The sequence below is a fragment of the Sturnus vulgaris genome, chromosome 1 (assembly GCF_052056855.1).
Source record: "Sturnus vulgaris isolate bStuVul1 chromosome 1, bStuVul1.hap1, whole genome shotgun sequence".
In the NCBI taxonomy this organism is placed as follows: Eukaryota; Metazoa; Chordata; class Aves; order Passeriformes; family Sturnidae; genus Sturnus; species Sturnus vulgaris.
Genome location: NC_142243.1, coordinates 66,035,457 through 66,052,712, shown reverse-complemented (window position 1 = coordinate 66,052,712; position 17,256 = coordinate 66,035,457). Strand labels below are relative to the sequence as shown.

At 40.5% G+C, this 17,256-nt stretch overlaps 1 long non-coding RNA gene across 3 annotated transcripts in view; it reads left to right on the top strand.

Moving 5' to 3' along the window:
- LOC106854166 (uncharacterized) overlaps positions 1-17,256 on the top strand; it is a 216,781-nt gene that overhangs the window by 36,132 nt on the left and 163,393 nt on the right. For 2 of the 3 annotated variants that reach the window (XR_015800822.1, XR_015800538.1), the window contains exon 3: positions 12,077-12,179. The exons of the other annotated variant lie outside the window; for it this stretch is intronic. This is a non-coding gene — a long non-coding RNA (uncharacterized LOC106854166). The remainder of the gene's footprint in view (positions 1-12,076; positions 12,180-17,256) is intronic. 3 annotated transcript variants of the gene reach the window in all.

Below are 17,256 nucleotides of genomic sequence, written 5' to 3'. Positions count from 1 at the left end.
TTCTTTTTTAGAGTACTTTAAACATTGTTACTGTATTTCTTGCTGTAAATGAATCAGAAATGATTGTGTCACAAACACTGCCATAGCATAAGAATAGAAAACTAACTCCAGAAAACACCAAAACCCACTTTAAACACAGTGAATATGACAGACTAGCATTCACTTAATGGCTTTAAAAGAACTTGTTTTTTTTTCTAAAACTGTTCTAAAATTCACACTAATAATCTGTTTTAATGTTTTAGGAAAGGTATTCCCCAATTTAACGTTCGCACTAAAACCATGCATTGCTTGAATTTCCCCCCATCCTCTGTGGCAGGTTGGAGAGGAGAACTGGAGGCACAGAAGGTAAAGGTCATGGGTTGAGATAAGAACACTTTAGTGGAAACAGCAACAAGATAAGGAAAGGAAGAGTAACAGCAACAATATTAATAATAAAAGTGTACGGAAGAGGGAGAGTCATTCACAGGCAAAATGCTCCCCAAACCCGACCTTGCCAAATAACTTAAATATAGGAAACTGAATAAAAGCATGAAATAAAATCTAGGCAATTGCAGAAAAAGATTTAATGGCCAGAAAAGCCGAGCTGTTTTCAGAGGTGTATGAAACACAATAGGTAACTTACTCTGCACCTAACTAATGCCCTTATCACAATTGCATATCGGGATGATACTAATCACTTCAGCTTCCCTTGATTTCTAACATCACAAAATACAGCATTTCATGAGATGGAAGTGCTTACACTGTTAATAAGTCTTGCTTAAATTGTCCATTACCAGTTAAATTGACTAAAACTGATTTTCTGTCACAAAGCATTTTCCAGTCTAAATAAAACTCTTTAGCTGATGTCACATTTAGCATAAGCTATTTCCTGAATTTTTAAAACACATCTAAAGTACTTGTTTGTGCATGTGAATATGTGTAGAGGAGATGTGTTAGTAGTATTGCACCCTCCTTTTGGCCTTGGTTTAATCACAAGGTAGTTTCCAGTATAAAGGAAACTATAGTTTTCACTTTTAAGTGGCAAGAGGTGGTGATCCACAACAATGCAAGAGACTAACATGAGTTCCAGGTTTGTTTCTGTGTTTTATGCTACCTTAAGGCTGTGATGACTGAACTGTTCTGGCCAAAATGAGTAGGGCCCTGATCTTAATTGGTATGCTTAATTTTAGCATTGCATGTATTCAGGTTTACTTCTATAGAAATGCTCTGTTTGTGAATTTACATTTTTAAAATTGGTTCCCCCAAACTTTTTGCGATCTTGTGTGTTGTTATTTTGAGGCACTGGAAGTCTTTGTCATGGGCAGAGATGCAGTTTTGCTAGAACTTTGCAAACTTAAGGGTTATTCTTGCCCCACAGATTTTACAGCTAAGTGTTGTTGAGGCATTTGTAACTGCTTTGGAGCTTGCATTTTGTGTTTGTGCAGAGGGGCTTCTTGCAAAATCCATACTCCACTCACAAACGCTTCTGTGCAAGACAACGATTCTATCCCCCCCTTGCCAAAGAGCAACCAGCACACGATGAATAATGCAAAAAACCTAATCAAAATTAGCACTGATTTTAACTTTATGCTATGCGGTTTTTTGCTTGTTTCTGTCTCTTTCTGTTTGTTACAAAGTCTAGGAAATAACTTGTCATGAAGCAGTGCACTCAAAAATCTGCGGCCAAGCATAAAGCTTTGCCACTCTCTAAGCGGTGGGTGCCACAGTTTCCCAGTTCCCAGTGGCTGTCCTGCCAACCCAGCTGTACCTGCTGTACACATCAGGATGGATTGACAAGACTAATTTCTTAGCTGTTCACTTTCTCTGTCTTGGAGCAGCCATGGGATTTGCAGTCCCTCGTCCTTTTGTATTTCCAGTGCTGCGCTCTTTTTCTGCAGCTTCAGGAAGAGAGTGTCTCAGTTTCAGGGTCAGGGAGAACTGGCAGAAGTTTGCAAGGTTTTATGTCTTACACCATTGTTTCTGCACGTGTGATGGATATTTATGACACTGTTAAACTTCTGCCTTAAGCTAGGAGCAGAGACCAAAATACCAGTATTCTGTCTAGAAGACGTGTCTGCTCTGTGCTTGGTCATTTGAGTGGGTGACATACAGTTATAAAACTTTCATTTGAAAATACCAGCAGATTGTATTTGTTACTTATGGTGATATTTATATGCTATATACCTTCAAAGGGATTTGTCAACTGTGTTCTTAAGGAGGTGAGAGAAGTCTTTGTGTCACAGAAACTCAACAGTAGTTCCAGCTCATCACCAGCAGCAGTGCTCCTCGTCGTGTTAGGGGGTAACAGATAATGTTCTGTGGAACAGTGCTTTTCTGGTTTTATCTTTAAAAATAGAGTAAGACAATTTTGGGAGTGGTGGTGGGAAAACAGAGCCCTATATAAACACAACACAAAAAAAAGACATTAAGCTTTTAGAGAGTGTCCAAAGGAGGGCCATGAGGATGGTGAGGGCCCTTGAGGAGAAGCCGTGTAAGGGATGGCTGAGGGCACTTGGTCTGTTCTGCCTGGAGAGGAGGAGACTCCTCAATGCACTCCACAGCTTCCTTGTGAGGGGAAGAGCAGGGGCAGGCACTGCTCTCTTCACTCTGATGAGCAGAGATAGAAGTTGAGGAAAGAAAGAGCATGAAGCTGAGTCAGAGGAAGTTTGGGTTGGATATAAGGAAAAGGGTTTTCACCCAGAGGGTGGCTGGGCACTGGAACAGGCTTCCCACGGAAGTGAAGCCTGACAGAGTTCAAGAAACTTTTGGACCATGCTCTCAGCATGTGCTGTAATTCTTGGATTGTCCTGTGCAGGGCCAGGAGTTGACTCGATGATCCTGCTGGGTCCCTTCTAACTCAGGATATTCTATAAGGTGAAGTAGACTGTACTATTCCAAGAATTAGAGTTTGCTTCAGGGCACTTGTTACCAATGTGTATTCTAATTACATGTTGAGAAAGGCCTGCAGAATAAGGAACTTCACAATGGAGATGTTTTAAGCCATGGTATTTGTTCAACTGAAAATTCCTTTTCAAAGTATTTTTTTTCATGTGATTGCTTTATTTACCTATTAATGCTGATGATCAGTTTAAAGATGTAGTTCTATGTATTTATGTAGCACATGGAGAAGAACAAATAGCATACAGAAGAATGTTAGGTTGATTATACCTTTGCTTGCTGCTACTCAGCTTGTTTCTTGACCCATTTTTAAAAGACTTAGCTGCTCGAATGGCTGCTATAAGGTGAGAACTTCATCTTTTTCTTCTAGAAGTACGATAACAAATTTTTCATGTAAAACACTTTTCACCTTCTGCATATTTATCAGAGACCATGAGCTAAAATGTCAAGGTAGTGGGGCAGGAAGAGAGAATATGTGAGCAAGGAGGATGCAATGAGGTGTCAATTTAAGGTGTTAAGTTTCTGTACTAAGAAACCCTTCAGCATCATGTGAGGGTGTGGATGGGCCCATACCTTTGTATAATATGGGTCATAAGTGGGGACACTAAGTCTTCAGTTCTGTTTCGTCTCTTTTTCTCTTAGGATGAGTTCTTTAAGACTTCTGTTATTTAAGATCATACATCTTTTTATGTACACCAGGCACGTTTTGAAAGAGCTCTCATGCAGATGCAAAGGTTAGAGCTGAGTAATGAGCAGATCTGAGTCTACCTGAGCATGTTATGTTCCCATAGAGGTTTTGTATCCCTTGCTGCAGATTTGGATCTGAATTTTACACTTGTTGGGCAGAAATTGTGTGGGTGGCATTTGTTTTATGCTTTGAGACTGACTGTGCTTTATTCAGCTTGTTTCCTATCTCTGCTTTTGATTTCTAGACTAAGCACATCACAGTGTTAATGAGTCTGAATTCTTATATATTCCATTTCTCATCATAATTTCTACCTTTAAAATCCCTTTGCTGCCCTTTCAAATTCAATCAGTACAAAACTATTTTATTGAAAAATAACAGTTATGCTCAACAGGTAATACGGACTCTCACTCCTCTGGTAGGCTTGACTTGTGGTACAAAGGTCTCCAAACCTGACTTTTTTTTCCCCAAACGTGCTTTTTTTTTTTTTCCTATTCTCTTTTGCCAAACTGTTGGACACTCCAGTTTCAATGTAAGGCAAGATACATCTTTAATTTCCATATATTTGATGGTGTTTCCATATCTTAACTGTGGTGTTTTGCAGCCTTTCATATTGACAGCTCACTGTTTTGTATAAATTAGCAGGGGAAACCTACATACTTTGGCAAGTCAGAGAAAGGTAAATTGTGTTTTGACAGTTGTACAGACTTTGAAAGATGCTTTGGAACATGGTGAATTTTAATGAATGAGATGGTTAAGGCAGCTCATAGCTCAGCTGATTGCTTCAGATTCCGTACCTGCAGCCCTGCAAGTGCAACTTTATTAGTTTGCAGTTATCGGTTGTTTTAAAGTTGCCTCCACAACTCTGAGTGCAGTGTGCAAATTGGGATTTTCTACCTTGGGAAGTAGAAGTGGGGCAATTCCAAATTTGCATATGTCACCCTAATGTTGAATGAGTAACTTTAACTTTTCGTTTCGTTTTGTGGTCTTTTTTGATTGAGAGTCTAAATGCATGTTGTGTGTCTGTGCATATTGAGTCTGAATGCAGGCACCAGAGTTTCTTCTTCTTTCTCTTCAGGTACACTATTTCTGTGGCAGTTTTTGTATTACTGATATTTTAAAATAAGCTGCATTCAAGTAAGTAGAAAAGTAGCTTACTAATGGGTGTGATACATCTCATGAGAATTTAGTGTATGGTCATCCTACTGGTAACACTGTCTGCCACTTCTGTGTTTTCCATATCTTACTGCTAGACAAAACCACTTAATTTATTACTATTTTTTTTCTCACTTCCATAAAGAAACATTTCCATTTTTGGTCTAGTTAATGAAGGAAATACACTATTTCCCACTAAAATAACTGCAAAATACCTCTGATGTCCTGGTATCAGGTCAGTATGCTTAGCTGACTGTGACATAAGGGACAGCTTGTCAATCCTATTTGAAAATTTGAGTTTGAACATTGGCAATCATCTTTGCAGAGGTCCCAAAAGAAGCTGCTCAACTTTTTGTTTGCTAAATTTTCCTGTAGGCACGTTGCACAATTAGGGGTACTTATGATTCTTAAAAATGAATAAATGAGCCCATAATACGTGATTTGTAGTTAAAAAAGAAAAGATAGTCATATGTTCTTCTCAGCCCCAAAGCAAAAAGTATTGCGTAGGCTGCTGCTCCTAAATGAGGAAAATGCAGGCAGAGTGAAAATTAGACCAGCTCCCAATAGTTTGCTCATGCTTTTACCAACTTTTTTTAGCATCTCTAAATTCTAAGTGTGAACATATTTTATTTAAGAATGTGTGACAGAAGGCATAGGCTTTTCTTTCCATTTTCTAGCAACCCACACTTTTCATATGCTTGTGGATATTAGTATGAAGTGTAGTTTCCATAGTAGGAAAGTAATTCCCAGGACTGTTTGAGGGAGAGAGTGGAGAAAGGATCTGGATTTATGTGTTCCATTTCAATTGAGTTACCGAGTTTTCTTTCTTGTTTGGCTAAAGTAGGTGTAATTTTTTCAGTTCATCAAAGTATCTTTCATTTGTCCCATAAAGATCCGAAGGGTGCAATGCTTTGCAGTCGAAGCTACAAGTTACAGCTGTTCATTGCCATGTTAACATTTTGGTTTGGTTTAGGAGCTCAGTTTTGGAGTGAAGTCATGGCACTGAGACTTGGTCTGTGTTGTGGGGAAAGCCTGAGAGCCCAATTTGAATTAATTTCAGATAACATTAAGTCAAAAGACTCACATCCAGAGTACTTTCAGCACTTTACCTCCCAGTCCCTGGTCCATCGAGGGGACATAGTGGAGCTGATCTGAAATAAAACTCCTGAAACATGCCGTGTGCCAAATGCTGAGTCCTTAATATCAACCATATTGCTCTACTCACCCGCTTCCAGTGGGCAGCATAATGAGATATAATGTAGGAGTAGCCAGGAGGCTGTCGGAGTGGCCTAGAAATAGAGTGAGAGGAGCAATATAGATTGAAATTTCTTCTCTAGCTTGGATGAACTCTCTGGAAAAGTTTGTTTTTTCTGGACTTTATGGAGATTTTTGTCAAGTTGTAACAGTGACTCACTTGGAATACTCCTTTGGCTTTGGGTAACAATATTTAAATTAAACTAGACTTCTTTTTATTTGAAATTACTAGATTGTGAGATTTCTGGAGCCCCTCTCAGTGAATTTTGGCAGTTGCCAGCTGGCTTCTGTTCTGTGATGGTGGATATAATGTGTTTTACCTCTGACTTTTTAAAGTTCATTACTGAATTGAGTAGTTTAAAATTTAACACCATCGTTGCTACAGTAATGCAGATAAAACACCAAATATTCATTATTAATGACCACTTAAGCATAGTTAGCATTTCTCTTGCTTTGATATCAGGTAAGAGTGTCACGCAAAGCCTGCCTTCAATGCATTCCTACATCAGCTGTCTCAAAGCCTTCCCATTAGGAGCTTTGCTTTATGTTGGTTTTGTGAGACCAGATAGCCTTATAAACAAGTGAACTTCTGTTGGGCTCATGACCCTAGTCATAACTGCTGTGACCCTGCTTGGGGGTCGTGACCCCTCGTTTGGGATTATCTACGTTTGAACAATCTCAAAGAGCTGTCCTATGCCTAATGCATCAGGGGGCAAATGCAAGTAACTGTCAAGAAAGCAGTGAAACAGATTAATCATGCAAGGGGCTGAAAAAATAGCACTAGTTTCTGCATGTTCAGTGTCTCAGACACAAATTCTGTTCTGCTCCCCATGGGTTATATACCTTTTGGTGAAGAATAAAATACCAAGAACCCGCATGTCATAAACACATTTATGAAAATACATAAAAATCAACCAGCTATCATTTCATGCAAATGCTTTTATTTTTTTCTTTTGGAAAGTAGAAGAAATGTTTTAAAGTGAACATCATATACACAAGCCATTTCCCCTCACTCTTGCTTGAATTCACTAGCCTTTCAAAGATAGGAATTCTGTCTCATGTTGAGAAGCTGTATCAAAGTTCAGCCTGGAAAGACATGCTTTATAATCCTTGGATTAGTGATTTGGAATGAAGACAGTGATGGCACTGTTTTTATATGTAATGAGTGTAATTTTTCTCTTTTTGAAGGAATAAACTTGAGTCTATTGTTCCAGCATCTAAATTCCACCATCATTTTCATACTACAGTAAAGATTCAGTAAGTATGTCTTTCTTGGTATGTAGGTGCAGTTCAGCCCTGTTCTGGATTAAATTATGCCATACATGCTCAGCCTTTTTAAAGTTAATGAAGCTTTGAGAGAGGTGCCTGTGTCAGTGTCTAGGGAAGAGCTGTTCTTCTGAAGCAGAAGAATTAATGCTGATCCAGGCTGGTGATATTGCTTGAATTATTTTATACGCCTGTGTTAGTGGCACTCCCAGGCAAGCTTTCCTTGGCTTTTAGAGATGTGGATGAAGGCCTATGATTCATTTTCCAGAGGTGCAGGAAACTCTGTTTAGTCACCCTGCTCCCCACCTGTACCCCAGGACTGACAAAGTATGTTGTAGCTAAGGGCAAGGAGTGCACTTCCAGCCTTGATCGTTACACCCAGCCTTGGGTACAGGTGGCTTGACTGCCATCAGTGGTGCTCCTCAACACTGTTGCCTGAGGCAAAGTAGCCCATGAAACCATCCTGTGAAAGCCGAAGTGGCTTTGTAAGGGGCAGCTCAGGACAGTGCTGGGAGACTCTGTTTACTAAGATTTTTGGGGCTACTGGTGGGTGAGAGACTGGATACGACCCAGCACTGTGCACTTGCATCAAAGTAAGTGTGACCAGCAGGGTGAAGGAAGGGTTTCTGCCTTTCTGCTCTGGTGAGACACCCCACCTGCAGTGCTGCATCCAGCACAGGAAGGACACGGACCTGTTGGAGTGAGTCCAGAGGCCACCAAGATCAGAGGGGTGGAACACTTCTTGTACAAGGAAAGGCTGAGAGGATTGGAATTGTTGAACCTGGAGAAGAGGCAACTTTGGGGTGACATAACTGTGGCTTTGCACTACCTGAAGGGAGCCTACAAAAGAGATGGAAAGGGACTTTACAAGAGTAGGTAGCAACAGAACAAGGAGGAATGGATTCAAACGGTAAGAGAGATTAGATTAGATATTAGGAAAAAATTCTTTACTGTGAAGGTGGTGAGACACTGAATTATGTTGTCCAGAGAAGCTGTGGATATTCCATCTCTGGGATTCCTCAAGGGCAGGTTGGATAAGACTGAGCAGCCTGGTCTAATTAAAGGTGTTCCTGCCCATGGTAGTGGTGCTGGAACAGATGATCTTTCAGAGTCCTTCCAACCCAAACTGTTTTATGATTCCATGGTCTCTGACTATATGCAGTGATAGGATGGATGCAGGGCTAGTGTCTTTTAACTCTTTTGAAAATCACCCCTGTCAATAATATGTTGCATTGCTGTAGTTTCTGTTCAGCTTCTCAAAAGAATCTGCAATACTGACATTCATTGAGGGTTTCCTTTGTGCCTGTTACTTGGTCAAAGACACCATGCTCAGATGAGACATCTCGTTCATGCTTTTATAACTTGTTAATCTTTTCCAAGCCAACTGCTGTAGTATGCATGCCCTTTTGTGTCTGCAGTCTCATCACAGAGATCCACTGACTGACACTTAAGTTGAGAATGGAGAGATTTTAACAGGGCCAAAACCATTAAGTTTATAAGACTCTAGAGTAGTTAAAATGTGTCCTAGGAAAAATATTAGTGCTTCAGGGCATCCAGTCTTGAGCGTTACTAAGTGCCTGTTGCACAATCCATGGGGCTTAGGATGCTATTTACTGAATGTCTTCCTGGGTATTGAGTGCTTTGTCTTGGTGCTTGCTTGTTCTATAACTGTCTGATTTCTTAACATGTTCTAATTTAAATTTGAATTTGTTTGCTAGACTGCCTTTGCAAACCTAATAATTTTCAGTGTTACCTGTTAAAATTAGAGGACAGTTATAGCTGTGGGGGGGGTAAAAAAAATAACCTGTGTTATTATGATGCCTATCTCCTGATGTAATCCTGCTAATATAATTACTCTAGTGATATTGCAGTAAATATTTTGGCTGTCAAATGCAGCTGATCATGGTTAGAGGAGAGGGAGCAAGCCTGCCAAGATACAGCACTGGCCTCACTGTCTTTGCCTTGGATTTATGACAAATGTTATCCTTGGAAGCACAATTCTTATTTCTCTTCTTTCATCAAACAGAAAATATTTAGTCAAATATTCTTTTATGCCTTGGCAAGTGTTTTACTCACATTTCTGTGCTTGGAGTAAAATAGCTGTTTGTACCCAAAGCCTCCCTTCTGAGAGAGACCTACTGAAGGGGCAAAAACCTTCCTCATCTAAGTCTCATAGGCACTTTAATACATAACTGCACTGGCTCGTAGGGGTGGGTGTCTTTGGTAGAAGCAAAACAGGAACTGTAGTAAATCAGTATATTGCACTAATAAGAAGTTAACGACATTAGTTTCTTCCAGTTCTGGAAGACTGTAAATGTTGCATCTTGGCACACTGAAATACAATGTATTGTCAGGAAACCTTAGCATTCTGATTTTTGGAAGAAACTACATTATGTACTTATTTATTATTATGTACATTATTTGCAGACAGCTGTTTTCATGGTGCACAAAGCTTCTGAGTAGACTTTTGGAGTTTAAAGATTGCAGCATTCTTGAAGATATTTAAGAAATACTTTTCTTAGCTCAAGTTAGTTTGGTCTTCTGATAGATTCTCATGGTTGATAGGTCTCCAAAGTAATTTAAATAGGTAGCCCTCCTACTAAAAATTTTTAGACCTCTTAAGGTTCCTCTGGCATTCATATAGGTCTTCTGGAAGGGAAAAATATACAGTTTAATTTTTTTCAGTTGCTGGCAGATGATCTGCATACATGGTTATTGAAAGAGCTGCTGCTAATAGCCTAATGAAATACTGGGTAACATTTACTCTCATTCACAAGGAGAGTCAGAGTGTCTATCAAAACGAATTTTATCTGAGGCTATAATGACAACTTAGACAATTTCAGTCAATGGAACAAGGTGATAGTATATGTTGATTACACTGCCTGCATGTGAATAGGTGGTTATTATTTTTTCTAAAGTAAAAGCAGTTGAAAAAAAAATAGTGGTGTCTGTGCTTTTAAATGTGACAGTTAAATATAAAATTGTCTGTAGAATCTGTTAACGTTTCTTCTTTTGGCCTCCTTAAGTCTCTCCTGGCAGAGTTTTAAGAAGATGAAAAAATACTTTATGGCCTAAGGTTCGTATGCTGTCTTCTGAGAGCAATTAATGTCTGGAGAGTGAGAAAGGAAGCACATGGCCTTTAATTTTGATAAAAACTTGTCCTTGTTTTAAGTAATGTTATTAGTGGAATTTTAGAGGCTTCTAACTTCAGATAGAGATAGGCATAAAACTTCCTTCCTACCATCAGTTCTCTTGACAAAATAAAATGCTGTAGAGATACTAAAATAATAAAAAAATTGAGGTAGATATTTTTTCTTATTTTTCAGAAAAAGCTAGAGTTTCATGTGATAAATGTCTTTGAGCAATTTTTCTCTTCTCACTTTGAAAATAGGTTGTAAGACAAGGTCTAGTTAGTCTATGCTCAGTCGTGGCAATTGCATTTGTGTGATATTATGGGAAAAGGCATTGCCTTCCCAGAATCTTAAAATTAAATATAACAGACAAGAGGCTCTGAGGATGGTCCATTGTGCAGCTCTTGCTTTTCAGCCCCAGTTCTGTTTCTCTTTGCTGTGTTGCAGTGGGGGAGTATGAACTATTCATTTGTTGACTCTTGTTGCCTTCAGTGGTGATAACTGCATTTTCCCAGGAGTACCTGTGTGGCCCATGAGTGTATTTAGAGCCAAACCTCTGGAAATCCCTGATGGCTGAATGGGGTTCTTGAGCTAGTCTGGGAGAAAGAGGAGTATATGCTGCACCTACTGCCATGTTCTTTGTAGGGCTTCCTACTTTGTCAGTATTCACACGTACACTGGAGCTTCTGCTGTTTCCACTCTGTCCCACACAATAGCAACCCCAATGGCACCTCATTTCCTGGCGAGCTGGAGACACGAGAGACTTATAATTGTTGCCAGGACATCGTTAGCATTGCCAGGAACTGTAATCAAATAAGGTTCAAGGTTTTATACTGATGTGATGGATGCAGTATGTGTGGCTTAGATGGAAGGGGAAGGTTGATTTTTGGGCTTGGTTTTCCAAATGTTTCCTCTGTTCTTATCAGTGTGGCTTCTCTTGTGCCAGTTCCTTTCCACATGGACACAGATCTCTTGCTGTTTTGTTGACATTTTCTTGATGGGTTGGGTGTGCTCTCTAACAAGAAGAGATAAAGCTGGGTGGTGTGTGTTAGTATATTGCTACCAGATGTGACATCCAGCAACTGCACAATAGCATCCAGAAATCTGAGGGTGGAGTAGAGTATTAAAGGCTCCTCCTTCCCTCTGCCCTTCCTCTGCAAAGCAGCAGCTGGAGGTGTTTGGCAGGTTGTGTGTGGATGTTTTTCTTTTGTTTTGGTTTATTTAAATTGGTTTTCTTTCTTTCTTCTGTTTTTTTGTGTGCAGGTTTATTTACGCTGCTTCCCCATCTCCTTCACCCCCCCGTATGTTAATTTTGGAATATAGGATAGTTGACAGCTCTTCTTTGGTTTTATTCTTTCTCCAAATATCTTGTTAGATGCTGTGGTGTGTAGGTTAAGGTTTGTTTTGGGTTTTTTTTTGCCTCCATTTGCGGTAAGTAAGGTGTTGGGGTAGGAATAGGTGAATGCTCAGGGTCACAGGAGTGAAAATTAATGAAACGAGAGGGAAAAGGCTTAGAAAGGTTGATGTACCTGCAGCTCCAAGCTGTCATGTACTTTAAAGCACCAGAGGCCCTTACTTCTAGCTCAACAAGATTTGTAAATGTCACCCACAGAAATCTGGGCAAATGACACTTTCTCAGGAACCCTTAAAACTTGAGAAAAGCTTTGTCATCATTACAGTAACAGAGATCCTGAATTTCTTTTCTCAGACTAGAAGAGCCTGAATATGTCCTTGCTGGTGAAATTTAATCACAGTCCTGGAATCAGCTTATGTGTGTTTATGTTGTTTATGATGTAAATACAGATGTCCAGGTAAGACACTGGGGTTTTATTGTTTGAGGCTTTTGGCTTGCAGAAATTAGTAGTCAGTCCATTTCCTTCAATAACAAACCAAATTGCTGTTTAGATAAAAATATTGCAGCATTTGCAAAGGAAAAGCCAAGCTTTTAATATCAAACTTTGTGATTAGGTAAGAAAAAAATTTACTTTTCTGTTACAGCTCATTTGAATACTTTTGAATAATTATTGTGATTCGTAGAGGGACACGCTAGACCTTCTATAATAAGAAAAAATAATGCAAAGTTGGAATGTCCTTATTGCACAACTTGTGCAATGTGCAGTGTGGTATCAAAGCAAGAATCTTAGTTGTAAGAGTTCATTCCATTGTAATGACAAAAGAAGTGATAGTCACAGCTCGTCAATTAGCCTTAGGGGTGTCAGTCTGTGTTCAGTGATATGTGTTCACAGCTGGTTTGTCCACTTGGGTTTCTGTGTATTAACTAAAATGTAGTGTTTTGTTTTGGAATTTATACCTAGGATTGTTTTAAGGTAAATATTAATTGCTGAAAATAACCATACAACTGTTTCTTCTTCACTTTATAATTTTCCCCACATTAAGTAGTACCAACTCAGAAAATTGGGTAGCAAGTCTGTTCTAAGATGATGTAGACACGTTTGGTTTTAAAAAAGAAACTCTCAACACCCCAGAAATCAAAAGTGTCTGAACAAGAACTTAACTCTAGTCCGCAGTGACATCAGTGACCAGTATGTGAAGAGTGCCTTTCAGCATTTGTGCTACTCAGCAAAGCATTTTTTCCTAACAAGTAATTACATGTATTTAGTTGTTGTAGCAGAGTGAATGTTAGTTTGGTGCATTCCTGTGTTAAATTAAAATAGTAACAAATGATTTTTTTTTGCATACTCTCAACTTTCATAGCCAGTGAAAGAACAATTTTCAGATGTGCTTAACAATGTAGCAATGTCAACCTACGCTCTAAAAATGGGAAATATGTTGCAGAATTGAGTGTGGGTTTTTTTTTTTTAGTGTACTAGTAAAAGTGACTTCCTAAATGGTTGTTGACTGTATACAGTAAGAGCTGTGAAGAGAATCAACAGTTAAGCATAATATTTTCGTGCTTTTCTTTTTGGTGAAATTGTCATCCTGCCCCAAGCTGACACAGTGGCTTGAGTGATGATGGTGTGTCTGGGAATGCCAACCAAGTGATGTTGATTTAGAAGCTGCTAGGTGCTGCTGGTTGTTATACCCCTCTCCCAGGGTCACTGCAGAGAGAGCAGGGCTTGGGAATGCATCTGAGCTGCTTCAGTGTCCAGTGTCTATAGCCTGAAGTGCAGCTGGTGTTGATGGACACATGCAGCTGCTTCCTGGGCTTGGCTTGCTGGTCTGGCAAGTGGTAACAGGCAACAAAGGAGGGGGAGGGTGGGACAGATATTAAAGCCTAACCCACTGCAGCTGTTTAAGTGAGTGCATGTCAAAAGCTCTTAAAGTTAAAAATGTGAGCCACTGCAGTGGGTGGTGTGCCGGTGATTTTCCCACACCTCTCGCCTACAGGGATCGGGAGGAATGTCTTCTGTATGGAGTGCTTCCTAGGAGCAAAGCTGAGGCCTGAACTAAGTGATGTGCCCTGTAGCTGTTCTGTCACTTCTTTGTCACCAAAATCCACAGTCAGGGCTGAATAGTTAACAGGTGACAAGAGGGAGCTAAAGAAGACAGAGCTAAACTCATTTACAAAGTAGGATTAAAAATGCTCCTCAGCCTGCTCCTGGATACCTTGTGCGGCCACAAGTTGTTAGACAGTTATGCCAGAGGCAGAAAGAACAGTTTTGTGGTTAAGGCACACTGCTATAAACTTCCTGTTTGTCTTGGTCCCCTGTTCTTCTGTGTCGCCTTATGGAGCAGAGGTGATCATGCCTTTCCCCTTCCTAGCTTGTTTTGCCAGCTCTCTGGGGCAGGGAATGTTGTGTGCCCTGTCTGTTGTACAGCAGGGCTCTTGTGATCACTCAGTGCTGTATTGCCACCTGACTCTGTGGAGCAAAAGTGTTCTCCCCGGCCAGATGGTAAGCCTGGTAAGGAGAGTGCTTGTGTCACCTGCAGGAACGCAGGCAGCCTGGGAAGCAAGAATTGCATGTAGGTGACAGCTGTGACACTGCCAGTTACAGCAGTGGGGTGGGACAGCATGCAGGACTCTGGTGCTGTGGAGAACAGAGGCAGGTTCTTGAGGACAGGGAGCAAAGGGAGGATTGAGGGAGTTCACTACTGCAAGTGAAGGAGCAGCTTGAATGTGTGGAGTTCTATGGAACAGATGACAGGCAGGTAGGGAGCTTGTGGGTCGTGATGTGGCATGGGGGAGTGAAGAGGATATCATGCTGGGAGTTTCTCACAGATTGCCTGATGGTGAGAAGGAAACAGAACCAAGTCTTAAGAAAATTTGGGGAAGTCTCTGTCTCACAACCTGTGGTTCCTTTGAGTGATTTGAAGGTCTTTGACATCTGCTGGAAGAGTGATATGGTTGAATACAAATTAGCCAGGGCTTTTTTTGAGGATATCAGGTTTAACTTCTTGATACAGGCCTTGGAGGGGTCAAACAGATGTGATATCTGATTGCATCTGCTATTCACAAAGTAGGCAGGTGTGACGGAAAGAGTGATAATGGCAGCCTTGGCTGTAGTCACCATGAAATAGAGGAGTTCAAGGTCATTAGGGGCATGAGAAACACAAGGAAGCAGAGTGACTGCCTTCCTAAAGCCCAGAGTCTGAATTCAGCTTATTCAAGCAACTGGTACCAGGAAACACTGAAGATTTAAGACACATAAGAGTTCATGAAAGCTAGACAGTTCTTGAAGGACAATCCCTTCAAAGTGCAGAAGGAATTACTTCTTACTTAGAAAATAAAAGGATATATTGGACAACCAGACTGGCTGGGCAGGAAGCACATGATAGAACTCCAATGCAAAAAGGAGGAGGAAGCAGTAAAAGAGGAACTTAGAAACATTGTCCAAGGGCTGGAGTCACAAAAGCTCAGATGGTGATGGTGTGTGTACAAGTGGTAAAAAGGCCTGCAGAAGAGTTTCTCCACTTAGACTCATAGGAAAAAGTTGAATGAGCGAAGTGTGGATCTGCTGCTGAGTGGGACAGGTAGCAGTGGGCACAGGTAAGGCTGAGGTACTTGTGCCTTGTGCACTTCGGGTTTCATCAATGAGATCTCACAGGCCTCTGTACTTAGTGAAGGAGATCAGGGAGGGTAGGAGTACTCTCTTGGGTCAAGGAGTGTCATGGATTACTTGGGAGCTCAGAAAGTCCAGGGAGACTGTGTCATCTCCACTCCTTGAGGTTTTCAAGATCCAGCTGGATAAAGACATGAGCAAACTGATCCAATGGTTGACTGCTTTCAGTAGGAGGCTGAAACTAACCTCTGAAGGCTCCTTCTAGCATGAACAGGTCTGTGGTCTTGTATAATGTGTGTTGGGAGGGTTGTCCTCAACCATTTAGCTCACTCTTTGAATTTTGGAGTGTATGTTGTAACTCTAGATGTAGAAGATAAATTGCTTTAGCTCTTTGTGTAGGAGGAAGCTAATCTTATAGCATGTCAGGGTGTCTGTCCTTCCCTTGCAGAATCTGTGCCACAGTGTGTGAAGTAAAGCATAGATGTAATAATCTATCCTTTAGAGGAGTGTGTACCCTGGTTTCTTGAGAGGTATGGTCAGTTCAGTGGGAGTGTATTCTCTGTAATCACCTCGGACTCCAGAACCCAGTAGGATGCTGAGGGTAGGTCCATGTGGAGCCCCTTCACTTGTGCTTAAGATCACTTGTCAATAAAAGATTGCTTGAAGCTGCTAGCAGCAGTTATCCTGCACAAATCTCACCTGATGGGGCCAGTCCCAGTGTGAGGAGGGGAGAGAGCTGCCTCCCTGAACTCTCTTGAGTCTTCCCTCTGTGTGCTGTAGTTCTCTTCCTTCTTCTGCTGAACTGCTCCCCTGTATTGCTGAGAAGCTTCTGACTTGATGCAAAGGACCATATTTCAATGATGAATGGGGTTGGTACTGATAGTTTGCTTGTAAAATGCTCTGGGAATCTTCCCAGTGAGAGGCTCTGTATCGGGAAGTGAGAAGCTGAAGTGTGAATCACTGTTATGCCTTCTCTTGCCAAGCTTCCCAGGCTGAGGCCATGGGGCTTAAATTCCAAGTTGTTGCAGTTTTTCTCAATGGGCTTGTGAAGAACTTTTCTCTTACTATTCTTGTGTGAGTAACTGTGAAGAAGTTACACATATCAGGCCAGTTAATGAACTATCCTAATTACAAGTTAGTTTCTAGAAGCTACTTTTAAATTGCAGGACCTTTAAAGACCTTTAGTAGAACTGTGTATTAATGAGGAACTCTCACACCCACCCAGGGAAGGATGGAAGAGGGAGAATGGGGTCAGGTCTCTTTGGGACTACAGCTTTCTTGCCTTCATGCAGTCTGCAATGAAAAACTTAATTTTAAGTGTAATTTCTTGTGCCAACTCTTTCTTCCCATTCTGAATTGTTGATTTTTTTTTCTTCTGAATGTTGTTCAGCAGGCTGTGGTGTTAATTCTATCACTGTTTCCTGATACATTTGAAAGCATTGTATTTGTTAATATATTTTTAAATGTTTCTTTCCTCATGGGTGTAATGATAGTCTTGGGAATTTTCTTCCAGCATTCTGCTAATGTCTTTAAGATTTGTTTTATCCTTAAAAAAAATTCATAACGGATGTATTTCCTGGTTTTGAAGTATGTAATAGGAAGAAAGGAATCACAGTTTCCCCATTTCAGAGATAGCCTGAAGCAGGATATGTGGCATACAACAGGCTTTCACCAGAAGGAGGAAATTAACTGGCTACAAATTAGAGAAAGTTCACGAGAAGTCATTACTCTTCATTTATTTCTAAGTGAAGCTTTGAATCTGTAGGCAAAAGACAAATTATATAGTAAATGGAGTCCCCCTGCATATGAATGTGCAGTGTTTAGATATCTGTGTTGACTGTGACCGTGGTAAGATTATGCAGCTTCATATATTAACTGTGTTATCATTGAGCACTGTCTCTTCTCCTTCCCATTTTTTTAGAGGAAT